Raw genomic sequence first — 23798 nt, 5'->3', positions numbered from 1 at the left:
CCTATACCATGTCAGACAAATGACTGTCCAGTCTCTTCTTAAAAACCTCCAGTGATGGAGCGCCCACGATTTCTGAAGGGAAGTTGTTCTACTGGGCAATTGTCCTCACTTTTAGGAACTTTTTCCTTAATTCCAGGTTGCTTTTCTCTTTGGTCAGTTCCCAACCATTGTTTCTTGCCTGCCCTCTGGTGCTTTGGAGAATAATTTGACCCCCTCTTCTTTGTGGCAGACCCTCAAGTACTGGAATACTGCTATCTTGTTGCCCCTATTGGAAAGAATAACAAGTGTTCCCATTCCACAGGGAATGAGTTTTGTAGGAACTTGACAATATAAATCTCAGTGACTGCATCAGGGTCTGTACCATCTTTGCTCCCTGAGATATGAAATGCTCCTAACCCTATGGCTTTGTGAAATACCTTTTAAAAATAAATCTTATTTTGCCCTGTTTGAGCGGCGATGCTGTCGGACCACCTTACTTAGGTGGCTTAGACTGTGAAAGGTTTTAACTGCTGTAGTTTAGTGCATAGTTTTATAAACTGCTTTGAGTCCTTTGGGAAACAGGTAATCAATAAATAATTACAGAAAGAAATAATGATCCATAAATAGCTGCATTTTTTTAAAAAAAGTACTTGTCTAGTAAACTCAGGAATAACACTTTTTTTGATTATTGAGCAATGGGACACATAGGATACACAGGCATTTGTCTGAAATGGTATAGGGTTTCCTGCCTGAACAGGCTGTTGGACTAGATGATCTCCAAGGTCTCTTCCAATTATTATTATTATTATTATTATTATTATTATTATTATTATTATTATTATTATTATTTTGCAATTTATGGCAGTGAAAGTTGGACCATAAAAGAGGCTGAGCACCAAAGAATTGAGGCCTTTGAACTCTGGTGCTGGAGAAGACTCCTGCGAGTCCCTTGGACTGCAAGGCGATCAAACCGGTCAGTCCTAGAGGAGATCAACCCTGACTGCTCTTTAGAAGGTCAGATCCTGAAGCTAAAACTCAAATACTTTGGCCACCTAATGAGAAGGAAAGACTCACTGGAGAAGAGCCTAATGCTGGGAAAGATTGAGGGCAAGAGAAGAAGGGGACGACAGAGAATGAGGTGGCTGGATGGAGTCACTGAAGCAGTAGGCGTGAGCTTAGATGGACTCCAGAAGATGGTAGAGGACAGGAAGGCCTGGAGGAACGTTGTCCATAGGGTCGTGATGGGTCGGACACGACTTTGCAGCTAACAACAACAACAAATTATTATTATTATTATTATTATTATTATTATTATTATTATTATTATTATTATTATTATTATTATTATTGGCAGTTATTGTCAGCATTTACCTAGATAGGTAAGAAAAATAAAAATGAGATAAGCTTCCATACAAGCAGACATTTTCTATTGTCAAAAGGATGAGGATTTTATTAGTAGAAAAAGAAAATGGAGTGGATATCCCAGGCAATTTAGAGGATTTTTCTTAATTGAAGCTTAATCACAATAGATTTAAATCACTTATATAATTCAGAATTATATTCAGCCTTTCTTTCTAAATTACATTCCAGTTTGACTTACAATACAATAGACACCAGAAAAACACAACAATATGTAATATCATATAACATGTAAAACAACATATATAGAAAATAGCTTAAATGCCTACTTTACAAAAGGGACAAACAGCTTTTCTTGACTAGACACAAACAGTAGAGTAGTGGTGTGAACTACAACTATATTCCCTCCTAGCCAGGGTGGTATATCTGAAGGGGATTCATTCTAGAGAAGCTGTTTTAAACCATTGTAATGGCTAGTTCAATTGGGGCATCATAGATAGAGATAGATACAAGTAGATAGAACTTGCCATGTCACTGTGCTGCCTGACTTTCTGGATTTGCCAGGTTTCCTTTAGAAGAAATAACAATATAACTTAGACTTATATACCACTTTAGAGTGCTTTACAGAACTCTCTAAGCAGTTTACAGAGTCAGCATATTTGGATCCTTATTTTGTCCGCCTTGGTAGGATGGAAGGCAGAATCAACCTTGAGCCTGTCAGGATTAAACTGCTGGCAGTTGGCGCAATAAGCTTTCATGCAATCCTGCATTCTAACCACTGTGCCACCAAATCTTTTATTACATTTACTAAATATGTTTATGCCATTTTTTGAAATTGGATATCTGATTTTTTCCATATTTTAAGGGCTTCAGAAATAGCAATCCCCAAGGAGACTGTGTGCTGTGTGTCATGAAGATCTTGAGATATTTTTGCTTATATCTTGGAATTCCTTTAAACACATAAGTGAAGCAGAATAAAAAGGAATGGCCATTCCTGAATATAAATTCAGAATAATCATCAGTTTTAGGTACAACCCAATTTTTGAAACTGCCAGCCTCCAATTCCCATCTCAGGTCCTAAGTCTTAGCAAAAGTTGTCTACTACTAGAATTATAAAAAAACCTGTGACTACCCAAACCTAAAATTTGAAAAACCAATCTAATGAGGATCTTTGGAGCTTCATGAGCTTGGTTGTTTTCTTTCAGACCTTTCATTACCCAAACTAGGGAACATCATCACTGCAATAAATAGCTGACTTCTCTAGTTTATTTCCTAACAAGACTATTTGTTTTATAAAACAGAGTTGTCGCTTTGCTATTCCTACTAGAACTAAGCTGACGTATTGGGATTCTGGACTGATCTGGGACATTGCTTCTATTGCTGCTGTGCTCATATTCAATCACTATAAATCAAACTTGTTGCAGTTTTCTGAGTGTAGTCTTCTTGCTATGCTGCTTCTCCTTAAAATGCACAACAATTTATTTAGGAAGATAAATTACTCTCTAGATTCAGAATCTATGAGTTTCTGCTCCACTGCTTTTCAAAAGCTATTTATTTATGCTGGCATGTGTGAGTGTGAGGGGGGAGTTTAAAAAATATATATTTTACAGAAAAACTTCAGCATGTGTATACTGTAGTTTCCCATTTAAGATTGAATTCATTTGCCTTAGTAAAAGGACTTGAGATAAAGGTGTAAGGAGAAAACTTCAGATAGTTATTGATAGCTATTTACTCATTCTTTACTCATGGAGCCTTGGTGGAGCAGTGGGCTGATGCCTCCTTAAGTAACACCAGCTGCCTGCAATTAGTGCAGGTTCCCATCCCACCAGGCTCAAGGTTGACTCAGCCTTCCATCCTTCCGAGGTAGGTAAAATGAGGACCCAGATTGTTGGGGGCAATTAAGCTGACTTTGTAATAATGCCGCTTGGGGGGTGTATGAAAGCCCTAATAAGCAGGCATATACATAGAATGAAGGCTACTGCTAAGCTTGTAAGCCGCCCTGAGTCTTCGGAGAAGGCCGGGATATAAATGGAATTAAAATAAAAATAAAAAAATAAATCCAGCCATTAGTCCAGAAGATTGTTTCTATAGTTGTGGCAAAAGATACCTGCCGTCTCCCTATACACAATTTTATATCAACCTATAGGATGTTCCCCATACATCTGAACTGCTTAAATTGTCTCTGTATTAAAATATTCAAGCTACATTGACCCTGAGTGATGGCAGGGGAAAGAATTAGACTGAAGCAGTGGCCCACTAAACCACATTGTTTATATTTTACTGACCATAGTTCAAAGATAGGATAGCTAGTGTGCTGACCTAGTAGAATAGGATAAATAATAGAATAGGTCAAAAATATTCCAATAATCCTGCTGCAATTTATATTATGTCTGCCTTTCCTTTGTCTTGTCTTAGTTATGCAATAGGCCAAAGATATATAAGCACTGATTCTGTCTTTGTTTAGGGCTGCTCAGCAAGCCTACAAATGCTTTACTGGTAGCTCATTATACAATTGTTGTTTGCCTGCTTAATGTATTCATCATCCAAATGATTTGGTTATTCTAGATCAGGGGTGTCACGAAGAAACTGCGCCCACCCCATTGCCGGCAATGGGGAAAAAGTTCCGATACGTCGCGCGACGTCACGTGATGTCGCGAGTTTGACATGTCTGCTCTAGATGAACTAGGTTTTAGTGACAACTTTGCTGCAGTCACTAACTGATATCCCCCTCCAAACAAAGAACTATCCTGAAAAGGGAGAAATTCACACTTTTGTTTGTAGACCAACAATCATTACTGCCATGTAATGAAGATAGTTCTTTCTTTCAACATATTTGGGAATACATAATTCTGAATTATACATGTGGAAACAAATTTAAAAATTCATAGGAACGTGCAAAGTTTTGGGCAAATCTAAATATTATCTTTTTAAAAAGATTCAGACTTCTTGAAGTAGGTTTGGAGAAGGACAACAAATATAGTCAGACATTAGAATTGAAGTCCTATATAAAGAGAGCAAGAGAGTTAAGTATGCCTAGTTCTAAGAGCCCTTTTTGGAACCCAACCACACAGAAGAAAAATGTGACCACCCATGAATTCCTATTAGAGAAGATGGCTGTATGAACTTTGTTGGAATATGTTACCATTAGATAAAGATTTGGTTGTACAATTGCACCAATGGGTGTTTAATATTGGTTCCATATCAAACTGAAAGGTAATGTTGAGTAGCACACTGTGGGGCTTAGTGTTAGACCTTGTGCTGTTCAATGTATTTGTAAATGGCTTGGATGGGTGGTTAGAGCATATTATTATCAGTTTTGCAGTTGACACATAGATGGCAGGAATACTAAACATCTTAAAGGACAACATTGACAAGTTGGAACAAGGAGCAGAAACCTGAAAGATGATTTTCAACAGAGATTAATGCAAAACTTTTGATTTGGGCTGGAAAAATCAAAGTGACAAGAACAGGATCTAGGTGTCTTGGTGAATCACAAACAATCCCAGGCTGAATCAACATAAGTATAATGTCAGTAACAAGATAAATCATTCTTTCTCTGTATTCTACATTAGTCAGATGGCACCTTCAATATTGCATTTCCTTCTGGGCACTGCATTTTAAGAAAGACATTGATAAATGGGACATGTTCTGAGGCAGGTAACAAATGATAAGAGAAAAAAGAGGAACATTTAGAGATGTTAAATATGTTTAGCCTAAAGAAAAAAAAGAATGAGGGGACACATCTATGGAGATTCTCAGTCATCCAGGTCATGGTTGTCCAAAGGTGCTTTTTCACAAGGCAACTGGATTTTCTTTTCTCTCTTTGAAAATGTGTCACTTCTCATCCAAGAAGCTTCTTTGGCTCTGACTGTATGGTGGGGAAGGATTTATATTCCTTGCAGACAGCTGGTCATTTGTATTCTTTTAGCAAGTCATTGATGCCACCTGGAGGCTTATCAGTGTCATCATGTTCACTTGAGTATTGCAAGTGGGTATGGAGCCTTCTTGGAACTGTTGACAGGACTGGGTTGTAAACTGAAGATAGATGCTGTCATACCCTCCCCCCTCTGTTGAGAGAAGGCTGTTCAATTTTGACATAGATTGGCTCTGACCATCTAAATAAATATAATATAAAACCTTTTATTTCCCACCATCCAGTCAGAGCTGAAGAAGCTTCTTGGATGAGAAGCAAAATATCTTCAAAGAGAAAAAAATTGCCTTGTGAAAAAGTACCTCTGGAATTGAGGGGAGACAGCTTTCTTCAAGTATCTGAAGGGCTTTCATGTGGAAAATGCAGTCATCTAGACATCATTCCAGAAAACCTCCTCCTCCTCCAAAACTGAAAATTATCTTGCTTGTTTGCACTCTGTGGAATCATTCCCACCTGTGAAACAAAAAGGAAGAAAAAAATCATGTGGGTTGGTATGAAGCTTCCTTTTATTTTTCCTAAATTTCCATCTATGGAGGTCCTGGGTCTTCTCAGACTTGGTTGTTTTCTTGTAGATATTTCATTACCCAAATAGGCAACATTGTCAGTGCTAAAAGGGAGTGAATTTTGCTCTCTGTTTATATACAAATGGCTTGACTGTAGTGTACAGGCCAAATTGGGAAACAATGGAAGTTGGTTCTAAGTAAATAGGTTGCTTCTTTTAGATTAAGAATGTTTCTGACTAAGGACAGGTCTTCATTAGAAAAGACCCTGATATTGGGGAAGATTGAAGGCAAAATGGCAGAGGGGATGGCAGAGGATGAGATAGTTAGCTATGTCACTGATGCAATGAACATGAATTTGGGCAAACTCTGGAAACTGGATAGTGTGGGACCTGGCATGCTATGGTCCATGGGGTCACAAAGAGTTGGACATGATTTAGTGACTGAACAACAAGAAGGACAGGTGTTGCACTTTTGTAAAAGCATTTATTGTAAAACTTAAGATAAAGCAGTGACTCTAGCACACTCACTACAACAGGTTTCATTGGTTTATTTTACCCATTCCAATCGTAAACATATTCTTTAGATTGCTTGATGTTTCCTAAATTCATGTACAATTTTCAAGCATGCCCACAGCACTTTTTCTGACTGCTTTGTGTGTGTGTGTGTGTGTGTGTGTGTGTGTGTGTGTGTGTGTGAGAGAGAGAGAGAGAGAGAGAGAGAGAGAGAGATTTTTTAAATTTTTTTGAAAAGGAGTCAGAAAAATAAATGGATCTATTATCACACAAGAGTCTCCAACTGTCTGTAGTGACACACTAAAAATAGATAGGAATTGAGTTTTTCTCCTAATTAAATCTTAAAAGAAAAGTTTCACGAGGAGACTGAAAGGATCTTTAGGTAAAAGTCCATTAGATGTGGCCCCTCTTCTATTTGAACCCCAGAAGGCTTTGATTTTCCCAACTGTAGTTTAAATCAAAGCCACATGTAGCCCACTAGAATTCTGAATTGATGTTTTCTTTGGTTGTTTGCCATTGGGATTTTCTTTATAAACTCAGACTATTACATTTCCTGCATATTAAGGCCAAACACAAAAGTCTGAATGATTACCAATACCCAATTAGCCAGAGAGACAGATGGCTTCTTTCACTGGATGTATTAAAGAGGAAGTTAAACATGCATCTCTTTGGGTGGTGTTAATTTGGATTTCTGCACTAAATAGCAAGTTGGATTCCATAGCCTCAATGAGTCTTGGAATCTTTGATTCAGCATCAGATGAATTCCCAGTACCAAGAGTAATGAGTGGGAGTGATTTGTTATTGTTCAAGCCCAGAGTTGACATGGAGGAACAAATACAGAATCAATCTTTCTTCAAGTGATGGATCTTTATAAACTGAAGCGGTACTAATTAGGAGAGGGCAAGAACAAGGTATATGACTCCAAAAAAAAAAAAACCTATCCAGAATTTATAGATACCTCAAATCTATGCTGGACAACATGAAGGGTGATTTTTACCAGGCCTAGAGGACTTTTAAAAAAGCCAGGAAAGTTTGGGTTCAAATACACACAGAGGTACAAAGAATTTTAAAGACCAACATTTAACTGAAACCAGTATTTTTCTTGCTGGGACTAATTGATATATTATATAAAATTGGGTATGAATACATTTGGGTCAATATAAAAGGGGGAAAAAATGACATTGCCATAGGTGTATACTATAGACCACCCAACCAAGGAGAGGAAATAGATGAACTTTTTGCTAGTCAGCTAACTAAGGTATGTAAGAAGCACATCACAATAGTAATGGGGGACTTTAATTACCCTGATATCAACTGGGAGACAAACTCTGCACCAAGTGGAAGATCAAACAGATTCCTGACAAACCTAGCAGACAACTTTCTCTCTCAAAAAGTAGAGAAGGGAACTAGGGGATTAGCTATATTGGATTTAATTCTCACAAACAGAGATGAAATGATAGAAAATGTCGAAGCCACAGGAACCTTGGGGGGAAGTGATCATGCAATATTGGAATTCAACATTCTGGAAGCACAAGCAATAGAACACAGCCAAACTAGAGTCTTGGACTTTAAAAGAGCTAATTTCAATAAACTTAGAGAGACCATGGGAAGAATTCCATGGATGAGAATCCTAAAGGGGAAAACAACTCAAGAAGCTTGGGAAATTTTGAAAAGTGAAATAACAAAAGCCCAGTTTAGTACAATACCAACAAAGAAGAAAAATAACAGCTCTCAAAAGAAACCAGCATGGCTGCATAAAGAACTCTCTGATAAATTGAAAGATAAAAAGGACAAGTATAAGAAGTGGAAAGAGGGGCACATAACTAAGGCAGAATATCAGCAAACAGCCCGTGCCTGCAAAGATGAAGTGAGGAAAGCTAAGGCTCAAAATGAACTAAGGCTTGCAACCAAAGTCAAAAATAACAAAAAATGCTTCTTTCAACATATAAAAAACAAGAAAAAAGTTAAGGAAATGATTGGTCCATTAGTGGGGGAAAGTGGCAAGAAGGTGACAAGCAACAGGGAGAAAGCAGAACTATTTAACTCTTTTTTGCATCTGTCTTTACACAAAGGGAAAAAACAGTCCAACCTACCCAAACCGGTGCCATAAAAAACAGAATAGAAATGCAAGATAGGCAAAAAAATGGTAAGTGAACACCTGTCCAGCCTAGACGAGTTCAAATCACCAGGACCAGATGGATTACATCCCAAAGTTCTCCAGGAACTGGCAGATGTGATCTCAGAACCACTGAACTATATTTTTCAAAGATCCTGGAGCACTGGGGAACTACCAGAGGACTGGAAGAGAGCTGATGTAGTTCCCACCTTCAAAAAAGGGAAAAAAATAAATCCAGGAAACTACAGACCTATCAGCCTGACCTCAATACCTGGGAAGATTCTGGAAAAGATAATCAAACAACAAATCAGCGAACACCTTGATGCAAACAAAGTCATCACTAAAAGTCAACATGGGTTTGTCAAAAACAGATCATGCCAGACAAATCTTATTACATTCTTTGACCAAGTGACAAAATTAGTGGACCAGAGGAATGCTGAAGATATAATTTACTTGGACTTCAGTAAGGCATTTGATGAAGTAGATCACAACCTACTACTTGATAAGATAGAAAAATGTGGGTTAGACAGCATCACCACCAGATGGATTCGTAGCTGGCTGACAGGCCATACTCAGCGTGTGGTCGTCAATGGAACTGCATCTACATGGAAGGAAGTGTGTAGTGGGGTGCCCCAGGGCTCTGTTCTGGGCCCAGTGCTCTTCAACATCTTCATCAACGATTTGGATGAGAGGATAGATGGGGAACTCATCAAATTTGCAAATGGCACCAAGCTGGCAGGAAAAGCCAATACTCCAGAAGATAGGCTTAAAATACAGGAGGATCTGGACAGACTCAAACACTGGGCACTATCTAAGAAAATGAAATTCAACGGTGAAAAAAGTAAGGTTCTACATTTAGGCAGGAAAAATCAAATGCACAGGTATAGTATAGGTGGTACCTTGCTCAATAGTAGTAACTATGAGAGGGATCTCAGAGTCCTAGTACACAATCACTTCAATATGAGCCAGCAGTGTGCTGCAGCTGCAAAAAAAGCCAACACAGTGGTAGGCTGCATTAACAGAGGGATAGAATCAAGATCAAGTGAAGTACTAATACCAATTTACAATGTTTTGGTAAGGCCACGCCTGGAATACTGCATCCAGTTTTGGTCACCACGATGTAAAAACCATGTCGAGACTCTAAAAAGGGTACAGAGAAGAGCAACAAAGATGATTGGGTGACTGGAGGCTAAAATATATAAGGAACGGTTGCTGGAATTGGGTATGTGTAGTTTAACGAAGAGAAGGGTGAGGGGTGACATGATAGCAGTGTTCCAATATCTCAGGGGCTGCCACAAAGAAGAGGGAGTCAAGCTATTCTCCAAAGCACCTGAAAGCAGGACAAGAAGCAATGGATGGAAACTAGTCAAGGAGGGAAGCAACCTAGAACTAAGGAGAAACTTCCTGACAGTTAGAACAATTAACCAGTGGAACAACCTGCCTTCAGAAGTGGTGAATGCTCCAACACTGGAAGTTTTTAAGAAGAGACTGGACAGCCATTTGCCTGAAATGCTATAGGGTTTCCTGCCTGAGCAGGGGGTTGGACTAGATGACCTTCAAGGTCCCTTCCTCCTCCTCCTACTCCTCCTCATTATTATTATTATTATTATTATTATTATTATTATTATTATTATTATTATTATTACTTTAATGAAGAGAAGGATGAGGGGTGACATGATAGCAGTGTTCCAATATCTCAGGGTTTGCCACAAAGAAGAGAGGACCAACCTATTCTCCTAAGCACCTGAAGGCAGGAGAAGAAGCAATGGATGGAAACTAATCAATCAGAGAACCAACCTAGAACTAAGGAGAAATTTCCTATCAGTGAGAACAATTAATCAGTGGAATGTCTGGTCTTCAGAAATTGTGGGTGCTGCATCACTGGAAGCTTTTAAGTAGAGACTGGACAGCCACTTGTCTGAAATGGTATAGGGTCTCATGCTTGAGCAGAGAATTGGACTAGAAGACTTCCAAGGTCCCTTCCAATTCTGTTATTCAGAAGATTAGAAACCGCTCCTTTATATTTTATTTTTCTGTTGTATTTCTTTTTTTCTATTTCTGTCTGAAAATATTTACCATTCTATTATTTTTCTTATTTCTTTGGAAATGTGTTGCTTTTATTTTCATTAAAAACTTCATTAATGAATGTTATATATTATAAAAGAAGAGGGCTACCCTCAAGAGCTACATTCCAATGTTTACAGACCCAAGTCCACCTAATGTTTATTATAATTTATTTATTTATTTATTTATTTTATCAAATTTCTATACTGCCCTTCTCCCAAAGGACTCAGGGCGGTGTACAGGGCAATAAAATGCAACATACAAAAGTTAAAAAGAAAATTAAATTAATTGGCCCTAACAATAATAAATAGTTAAAATAAACTCAAACCCTTAGTCCAGGCCGGCCTGTTCAAACAACCAAGTCTTCAGGTCACGGCGGAAAGAGCGAAGGTCGGGAGCCGTCTGGAGCTCAACAGGCAGTTGATTCTAAATGGCTGGCGCGCCCACAGAGAATGCTCTCCCACTGGGGGCTGCTAGCTGGCAATCCCTGACCGATGGCACCGAGGCCCTCTCTGTGGGAGCGCACAGGATGAAGGGAATTTGACACCGGCAGCAGGTGCTCCCGTAGGTAGTCCGGACCCATGCCATTTAGGGCTTTATAGGTCATCACCAGCACCTTGAATCTCACCCGGAGGGAAACTGGAAGCCAGTGCAGCTCGTGGAGGAGAGGTGTTACATGGGAGTATCGGGAAACCCCCATCACAACTCGCGCGGCCGCATTCTGCACCAGTTGAAGCCTCCGAGTGGTCCTCAAGGGCAGCCCCATGTAGAGAGCATTGCAGTAGTAAATATTAAAAATACTAGTAATATTAGTAAATATTAAAAATACTCAAAGTATTCAGTTCTGATTTAGTCTTGAATGTTATGAGAACTTAACGAGGGTCTGCATTTTCAGGATCAATTTCTAAACTTCTGGCTCAACCACCACTTGAGTATGAGCCAACAATGTGCTGCAGCTGACAAAAACGCCAATGTAATCCTAAGATGCATCAACAGAGGGATAGTATGAAGATCATGAGAATAATGGTATCATCTATACTGATGAGACCACATGGCAGTACTACATATGCTTCTGGTCATGACAATACAGAAAAAGATGTTGAGGACCTAGAAAGAGTGCACAGAAGAGTGATGATAAGGGGTCAGGAGGCTAAATCATACAATGAACTAGATATGTTTAACCTAATGGAGAGAAGATTCAGGAGAGATATGATAGCAGTCTTCCAATACTTGAAGAGCTGTCACAGGGAAAATGCTATTGATTTATTTTTCATAGCACCTGAGGGCAGGATAGGAAGTAATGGGTGAAGGCTCATCAGAGGGAGATTCAACTAAGGAGAAATTTTCTGACAGTGAGAGCAATTAATCAATGGAACAGCTTGCCTCCTGTAGTTGTGGTGCTCCATTGCTGGAAGTTTTGATACATTGGGTAACTATTTGTCCAGGATGGAATAAGATCACCTGGCTTGGGCAGGGGTTGGATTCAAAGATCTCCAAAGTCCCTTCCAGCCATATGATTCTATGATATATATGGGGGTCTCCCCCTCCTCAGGTCAATTAGCTGACACCCTTTTAGGCTAACATCATGTTGGTTTTGGGAGTTTAGTCTGGAACCAGGTAATCTTTAATAGCCAAAGCTGTCAAACTCCATTTTGGTTCACTAGTCATCTTCTTCCTCTCCAAAACTCTTAAAAACTCTCCCTCCCTGCCAGCTCATCAGTCCATTTTTCCTTTTTTTGTTCTCCCTTGACAGAAACTCCCTCTCTGAAAACTTTATTTTGCTCCCTACCAATTTCTCAGACTGAGCTTGTCCCTGTCCAGGTATAGCTTGCCTTCTGGGAGATTATCTGTTAGGAGGATGAACAGTGCTTAGCTACACCACTCTTTTACAGAGTAGTATATATATATTTATTTTACAGATTTGCTGGACATGAAGTTATCTATCTATCTATCTATCTATCTATCTATCTATCTATCTATCTATCTATCTATCTATCTACCCCTCTCTCTCTCTCTCTGTGTGTGTGTGTGTGTAATCCCTGAACCTAGAAATACACAGACCGATGCGGGACAGTTAGAAACAATACAGTCAATTGGGGCAGGTAGACTGGTAACCCGCTCAATGAGCAGGGCACAAAAACAACTGGCCTTATAAGCAAGCTCCTGGAACTCCAGCATTTTACTCTGATGACATCGGCAGTTAGTCAGAATTTGTCCAAGAAGGAGCTTTTACTAAAACATGATTGTTAGTGGAAATACAAGACAGGATCTGAAACTGTGTTACAGATTGGTACTTTTAAATTGTCCCCAAGTGAAAATCCCTCCCTTCAGTCCATTTGGTCAGTACCGGATAAATTTAAAAAGTTCAGGTGTCAAACCCTTCCATGGAAGAAGAAATCTTCCATGCCTTTACAACATTTACTTCCTCCCTTTCAGATTCTAATCTGAGATACAAACCAGATCTCTTCCCCCCCCTGCTTTCTTTGTTCTTCTCAGTTCAAAGGTTCTTCCCCTGGTCTAATGATGGCCTCCAGGCAGGCTGAAATAAACACCCTTGTGACAAATGGATAAGGATGGCCAATTAACATCTTTTCTTCTCTTCCTTGGGAATGGCAGAATCCAGTGAGGGATGTAATATTTTAGAACATACAGAGTTTTATGAATGGGATATAAATGGATTCTGACATATGTGTGTGTGTGTGTGTGTGCGCGTGTGTGTGTGTTTGTGTGTGTGTGTGCACGCACGCTAATTTTTTGTTGCCCAGGCCCTGAACGGACTTCTGGAAGCAGCATCCACACAGAGAACCAGTTGTTCACATATTTGAATCCCACCACTGGGTACAGCCACTCTAAAGTCAACCTGAAGTAATCTGACCATTCTGAATCTAATCATTCCTGGAGTTATCTCAGACTAGTTCTGACATGGAACTGATAGTAATTTCCCCGAACCCCAGTCACCGGTGCTCTATATTTTTTAACCATTTTTACTTTTTCTGTGAGTTGGCCATAGATAACTTGGATCAAGTCTGTGGTTGCCATGGTGGCCAGGATCTCCCAAGCCATCTCTTTCAAGGAAGGAAGATTAACGTTGCCCAGTTCCATAAACCTGGGGAACGCTACTGCCAACTGAGCTGCAGACTGAAACAGCTCAGATGGGAAGCTTGCTAGGCAGCAAGAAAATGGGTGTATTAACAACAATTCTCTTTGAGCCATATAGTCCACTTTTACAAACAAAACCTCACAACTGTTTACCTGTGGATCAATGCCTCTGGAAGCCACCAGTGTTTCAATAATAGCTATCCTGGTCTTTGGCTGATGCCATATGCAAAATCTAATCAAGAATGTCTTCAAGAGTGGACCTCCCTACCTTCATAGTCAGCCAGATTCCATCAATGAGATCACGATCAACTTTTTCATTCATGGATAAGAGAGACCTGATTGCGGACTAACAACTCATTCAGTAGCAATAGTTAGAAACCACAGCCACTAAAGCTCTGATAACCTTGGATCAGAACACAAGGAACATGGTATCAATGCAAACCAGAAAGATTGCCTTCCCTGAGACCAGGCTGTACTCTGTCTCCCATTTTATCCCCCTCTGTTCATCACCCAGTCTTAGCCTGACACACAATAATCTGCAACATACATTTTGCATCTAAATATTTCTCTCCTGATCTCTGAGAGGATTAAAGCACAGGCACTTTTTGTGCAGGTGATTCCAGTGGTGAGAACTTTTCTCCTTAGGTAAATGATTTCCCTATAGCAGGGGTAGGCAACCTTGGCTCTTTTATTACTCGTGGACTTCAACTCCCAGAATTCCTCAGCCAGCCATGCTGAGGGGAAAGGGAGAGGTTTCCAAGCTGAGCCATGCTGGCTCAGGAATTCTGGGAGTTGAAGTCTACGAGTCATAAAAGAGCCAAGGTTGCCTACCCCTGCCCTATAGTATTTCAGAAAGCTGGTAAAGGAAATCTTTTGGGGGATGGATTTGAAAATGAGTCCTAGATTATTATCTGTGTATCTACAGTATGTACATACACATACTCCCATATGTCACATATATGTGATGCAGAATGCCCCAAAAGACAGTGTGGCCCCAGGGCAGGATGCTTATGTGATGAACAAAGTGAAAATAAAAGAAACAGAATGCCTGAGGCTTAGTAAGTGCAGTGGCACTCAATAAATATAATTCCACTGTGACCGTTTAAAGCAAATGTACAGCAATTATCCTGCAATCAGATGGTAATTGCCTATTGCATCTGTCTTGCCTGGTGGGTCTCATTTGACAGAGTCTATCAAAATATACCACTATGTTTTGTGTGGCTTTTCTCATTTCTCCACCTCCATAATGCATGCTTCCATTTCTTAATTAAAAAGTCATACTCAGAGGTAGTCATTTAACTACAATGAGTGAAGCCTTTCCCTGATTATTCCATCCATTGTAAGTTGACCAATGACCTCAGTCCATTGAAAAAGCAACAGAATAGATAAAATGTACTCAGTAGGAGATGAAAGCAAAATAATTTAATAGAGAGTTTGTGTAAACTTCATAAACTGCTATTGATTGTCAGAATAAAAGAAGAGATGCATTTTCATCATCTTGGATTCTCAAACTGCCTGACTTCATGCTACCTCATGAAAGGCAAACAAGCTAACATGGGTAGGAACACACCACAGTAGTATTGCAAATAAAGAAAGAAAAAGAATGAAACTCCAGGAAGATAATTTAGTTGTCTAAGTAGCAACAGGTCCTGCTGTGTCTGTTTTATTATTATTTTTTTTATGTTATAGCACAGAGAAGAAATTGACCCAAAGAAACATTCTGCAGATTACATTCTGTAATATCATCCTTGAGACTCATGTGATTTCAATATTCTAATGCTAAGGATCATGAGATTTCTGGTGAAAATAATCAACACATCACTAAATTTTAGCAATTTTTAAGAAAAATTGAGATTCCATGCGTACACATACAATACACACATCCAAACACACACACACACATACATACACAATCTATCAAAACCAAACCATGTCTAGAATGACAAGTATGAGCTGCAGATCTCATCAAACTATTCTATTCTATTCTATTCTATTCTATTCTATTCTATTCTATTCTATTCTATTCTATTCTATTCTATTCTATTCTATTCTATTCTATTCTATTCTATTCTTCTCCAGAGACTGGGTCTTTGCATGAATGTGTCCTAACTAGGATAAGTTGGTCATTTATGCCCCAGTTCAGAACTCTGGGTTGATTTATTCAATAATCCACTTGTATGTTTTCTTGACGGACCATGGCATTCTCAGGAGAACCATGGACATGATCCAGGTTATCTCTAGCTCAACTCACAAGAAAAACACTACCTTCTGAGGTAGTCTGAAACCTTTTGATGTATGTGAACTATAGTTCATGAAGACATTCAGCTGATAGAAAATGAGGTGTTTGTTTTTTCAATGGACTTCAAAGGGAGAGGAAAGAAGGAATAGTGACGTTTATTCACAGAACTGTCAATAAGTAGAAGGGAATAAAGGAATAACCAAATAACAGAGTTGGAAGGGACCTTGGAGAACTTCTAATCCAACTCCCTGCTCAAGCAGGAAACCTTATGCCATTTCAAACAAGTGGTGGTCCAATCTCTTCTTAAAAACTTCCAGTGTTGGAGCACCACAACTCCTGGAGGCAAGCCGTTAAACTAATTGTTCTAATTTTCAGGAAGTTTTTCCTTAGTTCTAGGTTGTTTCTCTCCTTGATTACTTTCCATCCATTGCTTCTTGTCCTGCCTTCAGGTGCTTTGGAGAATAGGTTAACCCCCTCTTCTTTGTGGCAGCCCCTGAGAAATTGGAACATGGCAATCATGTCACCCCATAGACATCACCTTTATTTCCCCTCTGACAATTGCACCTTCCCATAGCATCACAATTTCATTTTCATGGGCTCCATCCAGGGTACAAAATGTAAAGAATGGTTATAAGTTAGACTTTATCACCCACTGATCCGGTCCTGTTTTGCCAACTAATGGAGCTTAAAATCAACTCACCTTTTTGAAAGGCACCTGGGAATGGTGGTCACATCACCATTCTTTGTTTCCCACTCTTTGCTCCCTCACTCTTGATTCATTAGGCCCAGAGCAGAAAGACAAGTTTAAAAAAGGTAAGATTTAGATTGCTCACTACTCAACAGTGCAGGGGAAAAAAAAGAAACCAAAAATCTACCACAAAGAGTTCAAACAATTCCTGACCACTCATTTTCTACTCCACTGAGCTGGAGAGGAGCAAATGCCCTCTCACTAATTGATAACCAGTGAATAAAAGTTGACATTCTGCACCTGACTTAGGCTTCGCCTCTGGGGAAAATCTTTCCCCGCTGTGAATTTACAGTATCAGCTCTGCAATATTTTTTCCTTGACTGTGAAGGTCCTAAGCTGAAATTCTCTATGGGGCAATGCTGTTTAAAGCCCAAATAAGAAATAAAAATTCAGAATGGTTCTCTTGTCCCTTTCCTCTTTTTAGACCAGAAGAAAACAAAAAAAAAAAACATTTGTGGGATTTTCCACCACAAATTTCCACTCTCCTGGCTCTAAACGATATTGAGCTGGAGGAAATACACTTGAAGCTTGCTTTTGCTCAGAACGTTTTATGTTCTGAATGTATTGGTTAGATGTATATGGAGATTCTTAACCATCCAGGACGTGGTGGTCCCAAAGGTGCTTTTTCAAAGGGCAACAGGACTTTCTTTGTTTCTCCTTGAAGACATTTTGCTTCTCATCTAAGAAGCTTCTTCAGTTCTGACTGAATGGTGGATAAGGGAAGGATTTGTATTCCTTGCAGTCATCTGTTTTTTAGCATTCTCTCTGAGAGTTGTTGAGGCCATGGAGGTTTATCTGTCCCCCAGGGTCACTTGAATAGTACAAATGGGAGTGGAACCTTCTTAGAACTGGTCTATTGAAAGGACTGTATTGTAAACAGGACATAGGCGGTGTCATATCCCGCCCCCTCTGTTGAGACAGGGCTATTCAGGCTTAATGTAGATGGCCTCTTTGACCCCTCTTTCAAACCAGTGGTCCTCTCTGTCCAGAATGTGGATTTTGCTGTCTTGAAAAGAGTGACCTTTGTTCTTCAGCAGATGGATTGCTGAAATTTATCCTGATTTTTTTTTTCTCTCCTATGTTGTGCCATGCATTTGTGAAACCTTCCATTCTCCACCTATTCATTCAAAACTGAAGAAACTTCTTGGATGAGAAATAAAACCTCTTCAAGCAAAAACAAAGAAAGTCCAGTTGCCTTTTGAAAAAGTATCTTTGGGGCAATATATTGGTTGGATTTCTGGCATCCCTATTTCTCATTTCCTCAAGAGCAAATATCCCAGAATGACTAGTTTGAGGTCACCTAGTGAACTTCCAAGGTTGAAGGTAGATATGAACCTGGAGATCTTGGTTGTAGTCCAACATTATTATTATAATAGTCCTCAACTTGCAAGTATAATTGAGTCCCAAATTTCCATTGCTCAACAAGACAATTTTAAGAGAATTTTGCCCCATTTTATCACTTTTCTTGCCACAATTGTTAAGTGAATCGTTACAGTTGTTAACAACCTGGTGGTTAATGGAATCTGGCTTTAATTCAATTTTGAGGATTCAGAGTTGCTATTTTAGAGAGTTTGGGCTGGTTTGGATCCATGGAGCCAATAATTTCTCCAATACTTTTTAAGCCTTTTGTCAGATCTCTACAAATTAACTACAGTTTAGTTTAGTTAACACAATGCATGTTTAGGACAGCTTGGGAATTATAATTTTAAATATCTGGCAGGACTTATGCTAAAGAAGATAGGCTCTTTTTATGGGAAGCAACAGGAGCTCTTCAGGGCATTTTCCTGGGTATGTGGATGTGTGTGGGGGGGTTAATAGTAATAAAAGTTTAATTATAATCAAAAGATTCAGCAGATTCAAAGCAGTAGATGCTTATGTTTCTGACATATCCCTTGGAGTTCATAATGAATTCCAAAAAAGGGTTTACTGTAGTCTTGGAGCCTGATTAAACTAGTCTAAGGCCAAATGATTTGTAAATGAATCCTTATGGATTATGATGTAATTATCCGCCTGTCAGCTTAAACAGACCAACTAATCATCTGTCCACGCAGTCATGCATCAATGCATTCATGTATTGATCGATTGATTTATTGATCCTCCCTCTAAATTTTAAATTGCATATTAATTACTAGCTATGCCTCTCACTGATTACCAAAGAGCATTTAAATTATTTGTATGCCTGCCCTTTAAAGAAGCAACTCCAAAGGGCAGTTAGATATCCTTTTAGAAGAGAGATCCTTGAGTCTTTCAGACTATCCGGTGATCCTTAAATTGAAAGGTTCAGTTACCTGTTTCCATTCAGATGGTCATTCAGATATTCACTAATTAAAACAAAAGCTTACATTGTTTTGGAACACTGATTATGTGCCATCAAGTTGATCTTAACCCTTAGTGACCACACAGGCAGATTTCATTCATCATAATCTGTCCCTAATCTAGTCCTTTAGATTTTCCAACAGTGTAGCCATCAAGTGTCAGGCACAAACAACCAAACCCACATATCTAGATTGCCAGCTTTCACTTGGGAACAGATACCGGTAGTTAAAACCCTATGGAGCTCAAGGCTAGGGGTGGGTTGCGAGCTCAGTTCTGGATCTCTTGTAGTTGCACAAGGACTCTGCTAATTTTGCGCTTGAAGCCTCCCCAATACCTGACTGGGTGTTTCCCAACACCACCACTGTAACTTTGTCTACCTTGCTGCTGATCTTCCTTCTTTGTTTTTCCTTTAATCTTTCAAAGGATCACAGCCTTCTCCAGAGAGCTTACTCTGTAGTACAACACTTTGAGCGTGGTAATTTGTACATTGAGGAAAACTCTTGGGCTGTCTTTGATGATCCAGTTGTTTATTTTCTTGGTTATTTATCATATTCCCAGGAGTCTTCTCCAACACCAAAGTTCAAAAGTGCCAATAATCTTGCTATCCTACTTCAAAGAACATGAAGTTTTATGAGGACAATGAAATACTCTGGAATTCCCCTATTTCTAAGAATATTCCACAGCTTGAATCAATTGACACAAGCAGAAGCATTTGTATAATTAAGAAAGCACATATTGACTTGATTTCTCTCTGTGTGTGTGTGTGTGTGTGTGTGTTTGTGTCTGTGTTTTTTAGTGTTATGTATTTACAAGTTATTATTGTTAAACATAATCATAAGCAAATATAGGGCTGAGGTAAAAGCCGCGGCAGCTTTTGACAGCTGTCAAAAGCTGCCGGACAGAACTACGCAGGCGCCGCCGTCTGACAGCTCTCGGCTGTCAGAATCACCTGGCTACCGCACGTGCTACCGATGACAGCTCCGAGCTGTCAAAACCCAGCCGGCTTGGATTGGCAAAGCAGAAGGCGCGGGAAACCGGCTCAGCCCTGATTGGTCGAGATGTGACAGCTGCAAGTATAAATAAGAGCGCTGTTCTCCTGTTCCTTGCCTGGTTCTTAATAAAAGTTAAGTTATTTAACTTCGCTGTCTCGCCTGCTCTCTAAAGCACTGGCGACGAGGATGGGATGCCTGCTTGCATAGCTGAAGTCACCGCCTAAGGGGAGAAGAGATTTTTCCCCTTAGCCTGAGCTAGTCACTCGCTGAAGTCACTTGGAAGCCTAGCTTCCACACAACGCAAGCAGCAGCACCCACGACTCGACAGACAGCATGACGAACCACGGCCACATTCGCGAGTTCAACACTCGCCACCCAGAATGCTGGGAATCTCATCTAGGCCAGGTAGAAGGATACCTGGTGGTGAAGAAGATTACGGATGACCGGGCGAAGGCAGCCGCCCTCCTCTGGCTCAGCGGGCCCGCCGTCTACAATGCCGCTGTGGGACTCTTCAGTCCAGAACCAATCGCAACGATCTCCTATGCCGAACTAACCGAGGGGCTGAGTAAACACTTCATGCCCACGAAGTCAGAGCTCTTCTGGAGGGTAAATTTTGCCCGACGAGTACAGCTTCCTGACGAGCCCGCCAATGACTTTATAACCCGAGTCAGACACGCTGCACGGCGATGTCGGTTCCCTGATTTAGAGGACCGAATCCGGGACCAAATTGTCATTGGGCTTAAAGATGAGCGGCTGAGGAGGAAGCTGATCACCAAGCCCACACTGACACTAGCTGAAGTGGCAATGGAAGTCATCGCCTACGAGGACAGCCACGGTGACAACCAATGTTCCCCTGATAGCGGGCCCAGTGGGTCCGTGCATCAGGAGGACGGCAGTTTCAGCGGTCCAGAGGATGACGACGTCTCCATGGACATCGATGCTGTGCAGCGGTGATTCGAAAGGCTTAGGCTGCAACGCAACAACCGAGGGGGCCCTACCAACAACCAAAAGAGCGCCAGCTACCAGCCAAACAGGGCTAAATGTGCCAGCTGCGGCGGAAGCCACCCGAGAGCAGCGTGCTGGTTCCGCAGTGCCAAGTGCCATGGATGCGGGAAAACAGGTCACCTCAAAGCCGTGTGCCGCAGCCGGAGCCGAGAAAATCTGCATGAATTGGAGGTGACGCCTGCAGGTATGAACCAGCCCACACCTAGGGTCAGGCACAAATCCAAACCCCTAGTGAAAAATGTGAAGGGAAAGGTGAGGGAGCACACAGTCCACAGCACCCTTAAGCCCAAAGTCAAGGTGGACGTCCTAATTCATGGAATTCCCTGTGAGATGGAAATGGACTCTGGGTCCTCCGTCTCACTCATTTCCTGGCAAACTTACAGGGACATTTGTAACCGCAGCAGAAAACGGCCTGCCCTACGCCCCACCAAACTCCGCCTAGCGGATTTTCAAAAAACGCCCATTAAACTCAGAGGAAAGGCTTCCGTCCCAATGGAGTTTAAACAATTTAAAGGACCCTTTACCATACTAGTGACCCAAGAAAACAGGACCAGCCTGCTAGGGCTGGACTGGTTTGAGGCGCTAGGGATAGCGTTGACAGGCATCAACGCCACTCAGCTATCAAACTTAGAATCCGTTTGCCTTCAATTCGCGGACGTTTTTGACAGCTCACTAGGAAAATACACAGGTCCGCCAGTATCCTTAAAACTAAACCCGAATGTAATGCCTGTCAGAATCAAGGCGCGAAGAGTTCCCTTCGCCTTGAGAGAAAAAATAGAAAAGGAACTAGATCAGTTAATTAACTTAGGGGTCCTGGAACCAGTAGAAGGGGCCGAATGGGAGACACCCATAGTCACCCCAATTAAGCCCAATGGCCAAATCAGATTATGTGCTGACTATAAGGCAACCCTAAACCGCGCATTGAACGCCCATGCCTACCCGGTCCCGGCTGTCAAAGACATCCTGGCGGCCATTAAGTCAGGCGCCATTTTCGCCAAGTTAGACTTGGCGCAGGCGTATTTACAGCTGCCTGTCACCCCTGACACCGCCTTAGCACAGACAATTGTCACGCACAAGGGAGCGTTTAAAATTAACCGCCTTCAGTTCGGCATCTCTGCAGCCCCAGGGATCTTCCAAGAAATCATGGAAAAAACACTCAAAGGGATCCCTGGGGTCTGCCCATATTTCGATGACATCCTAATTGTCGGGGAATCAGAAAACGATTTAGCGGACAAATTAACAAAGGTGCTCCTTACATTCAGGGAGGCTGGCCTTAAATTAAGACGAGACAAATGCTCCATAGGAGTGCCATCAACGAAGTTTTTAGGGTTTAAAATTGACGCAAAAGGGATTCACCCCACTGAATCAAAAATAAAAGCCATCAAGACAGCACCAACCCCCAAAAATAAGCAGGAACTGCAAGCCTTCCTAGGGTTAGTTAATTTTTACCATACCTTCCTGCCTCACAAAGCTTCCATCGCTGAACCCCTCCACAGGCTATTAGATAAGGGCAAACCCTGGATTTGGTCACCTCAGCACGACAAAAGTTTTAAACTTCTAAAAAACTTACTGACTAGCAACGCTACGGTGGCACTGTTCAACGAACAGCTACCTTTATGTCTGGCTTGCGATGCCTCTCCCTACGGCCTTGGAGCAGTCCTAAGCCACTTAACTAAGGAAGGAACGCAAACCCCTGTAGCGTTCTATTCTAGAACGCTGTCAAAACCTGAGCGCAATTACGCTCAAATCGATAAGGAGGCTTTAGCTATAGTTGCTAGCGTAAAAAAGTTTCATGACTACCTATATGGTCGTCAATTTACCATCTTTACGGACCATAAGCCTCTATTAGGAATCTTCACAGTAAACAAACTGACACCCCAAATATTATCTCCCCGCATCCTGAGATGGTCTACCTTTTTATCAGCCTATTCATTCACCTTAGAATACAGACCAGGGAAAAGCATGGGCCATGCTGACGGGCTTAGCAGACTGCCCCAACCAGTAATCGACCCAGACCCTGCTCCAGCTGGGAAGATACTGGCTATCTCTGAACTGCCTGAATGCCCATTATCCGTCAAGGACATTTCTGCAGCCACAGCTGCGGACAAAACACTGGGCAGAGTTTTAGGATATGTCACGTCAGGCTGGCAATCCACACCCCCAGACCCAGAATTCCAACCTTATATCTTGAAACAAAAAGAATTATCCACCCATCAAGGATGTTTATTATGGGGCAGCAGGGTAGTAATACCCGAAAAGCACAGATTAAAGGTGTTAGAAAGCCTCCACGAAGGTCACCCGGGCACCGTCAAAATGAAGGCTCTGGCCAGAAGCTACGTCTGGTGGGCAGGGTTAGATAAGCAAATAGAAGCACATGTAGCTGGCTGTTATCCCTGCCAACTTGTCAGAGCAGCCCAGCCTCAAGCTCCCATACACAGATGGGAAACAACCAAGACACCCTGGTCACGCATCCACATAGACTTCGCAGGTCCATTCCAGGGACAAACATTCCTAATAGTCGTGGATAGCTATTCCAGATGGCTAGAGGTAGCCCCAGTCACAAGCACAACTACTGAAGCCACAGTACAAGTTTTACGGGGGTTGTTTGCCACACATGGGCTTCCGGATGTAATAGTCTCCGATAACGGCCCCCAATTTACTTCCTACGAATTCCAGAGTTTCACAACAGCGAACTCTATTAGGCACACCACCACGGCTCCGTTTCACCCATCCAGTAACGGCTTGGCGGAGGTGATGGTGAAGTCGACCAAAGAGGCACTGCGGAAAATCATCACCGGCAACTGGCACCGCAGACTTGCCCAATTCCTTTTATCGCAACACACCACCCCCTGCACAACTACAGGGAAATCTCCAGCAGAGCTTCGCTGGGGCAAGAGACTAACTACCAGACTGGACCGTCTACATCCTGACAGAT

Source organism: Vipera ursinii, assembly GCF_947247035.1.
Source record: "Vipera ursinii genome assembly, chromosome: 1".
NCBI classification, from domain to species: domain Eukaryota; kingdom Metazoa; phylum Chordata; class Lepidosauria; order Squamata; family Viperidae; genus Vipera; species Vipera ursinii.
This window is presented reverse-complemented; position numbering follows the sequence as displayed.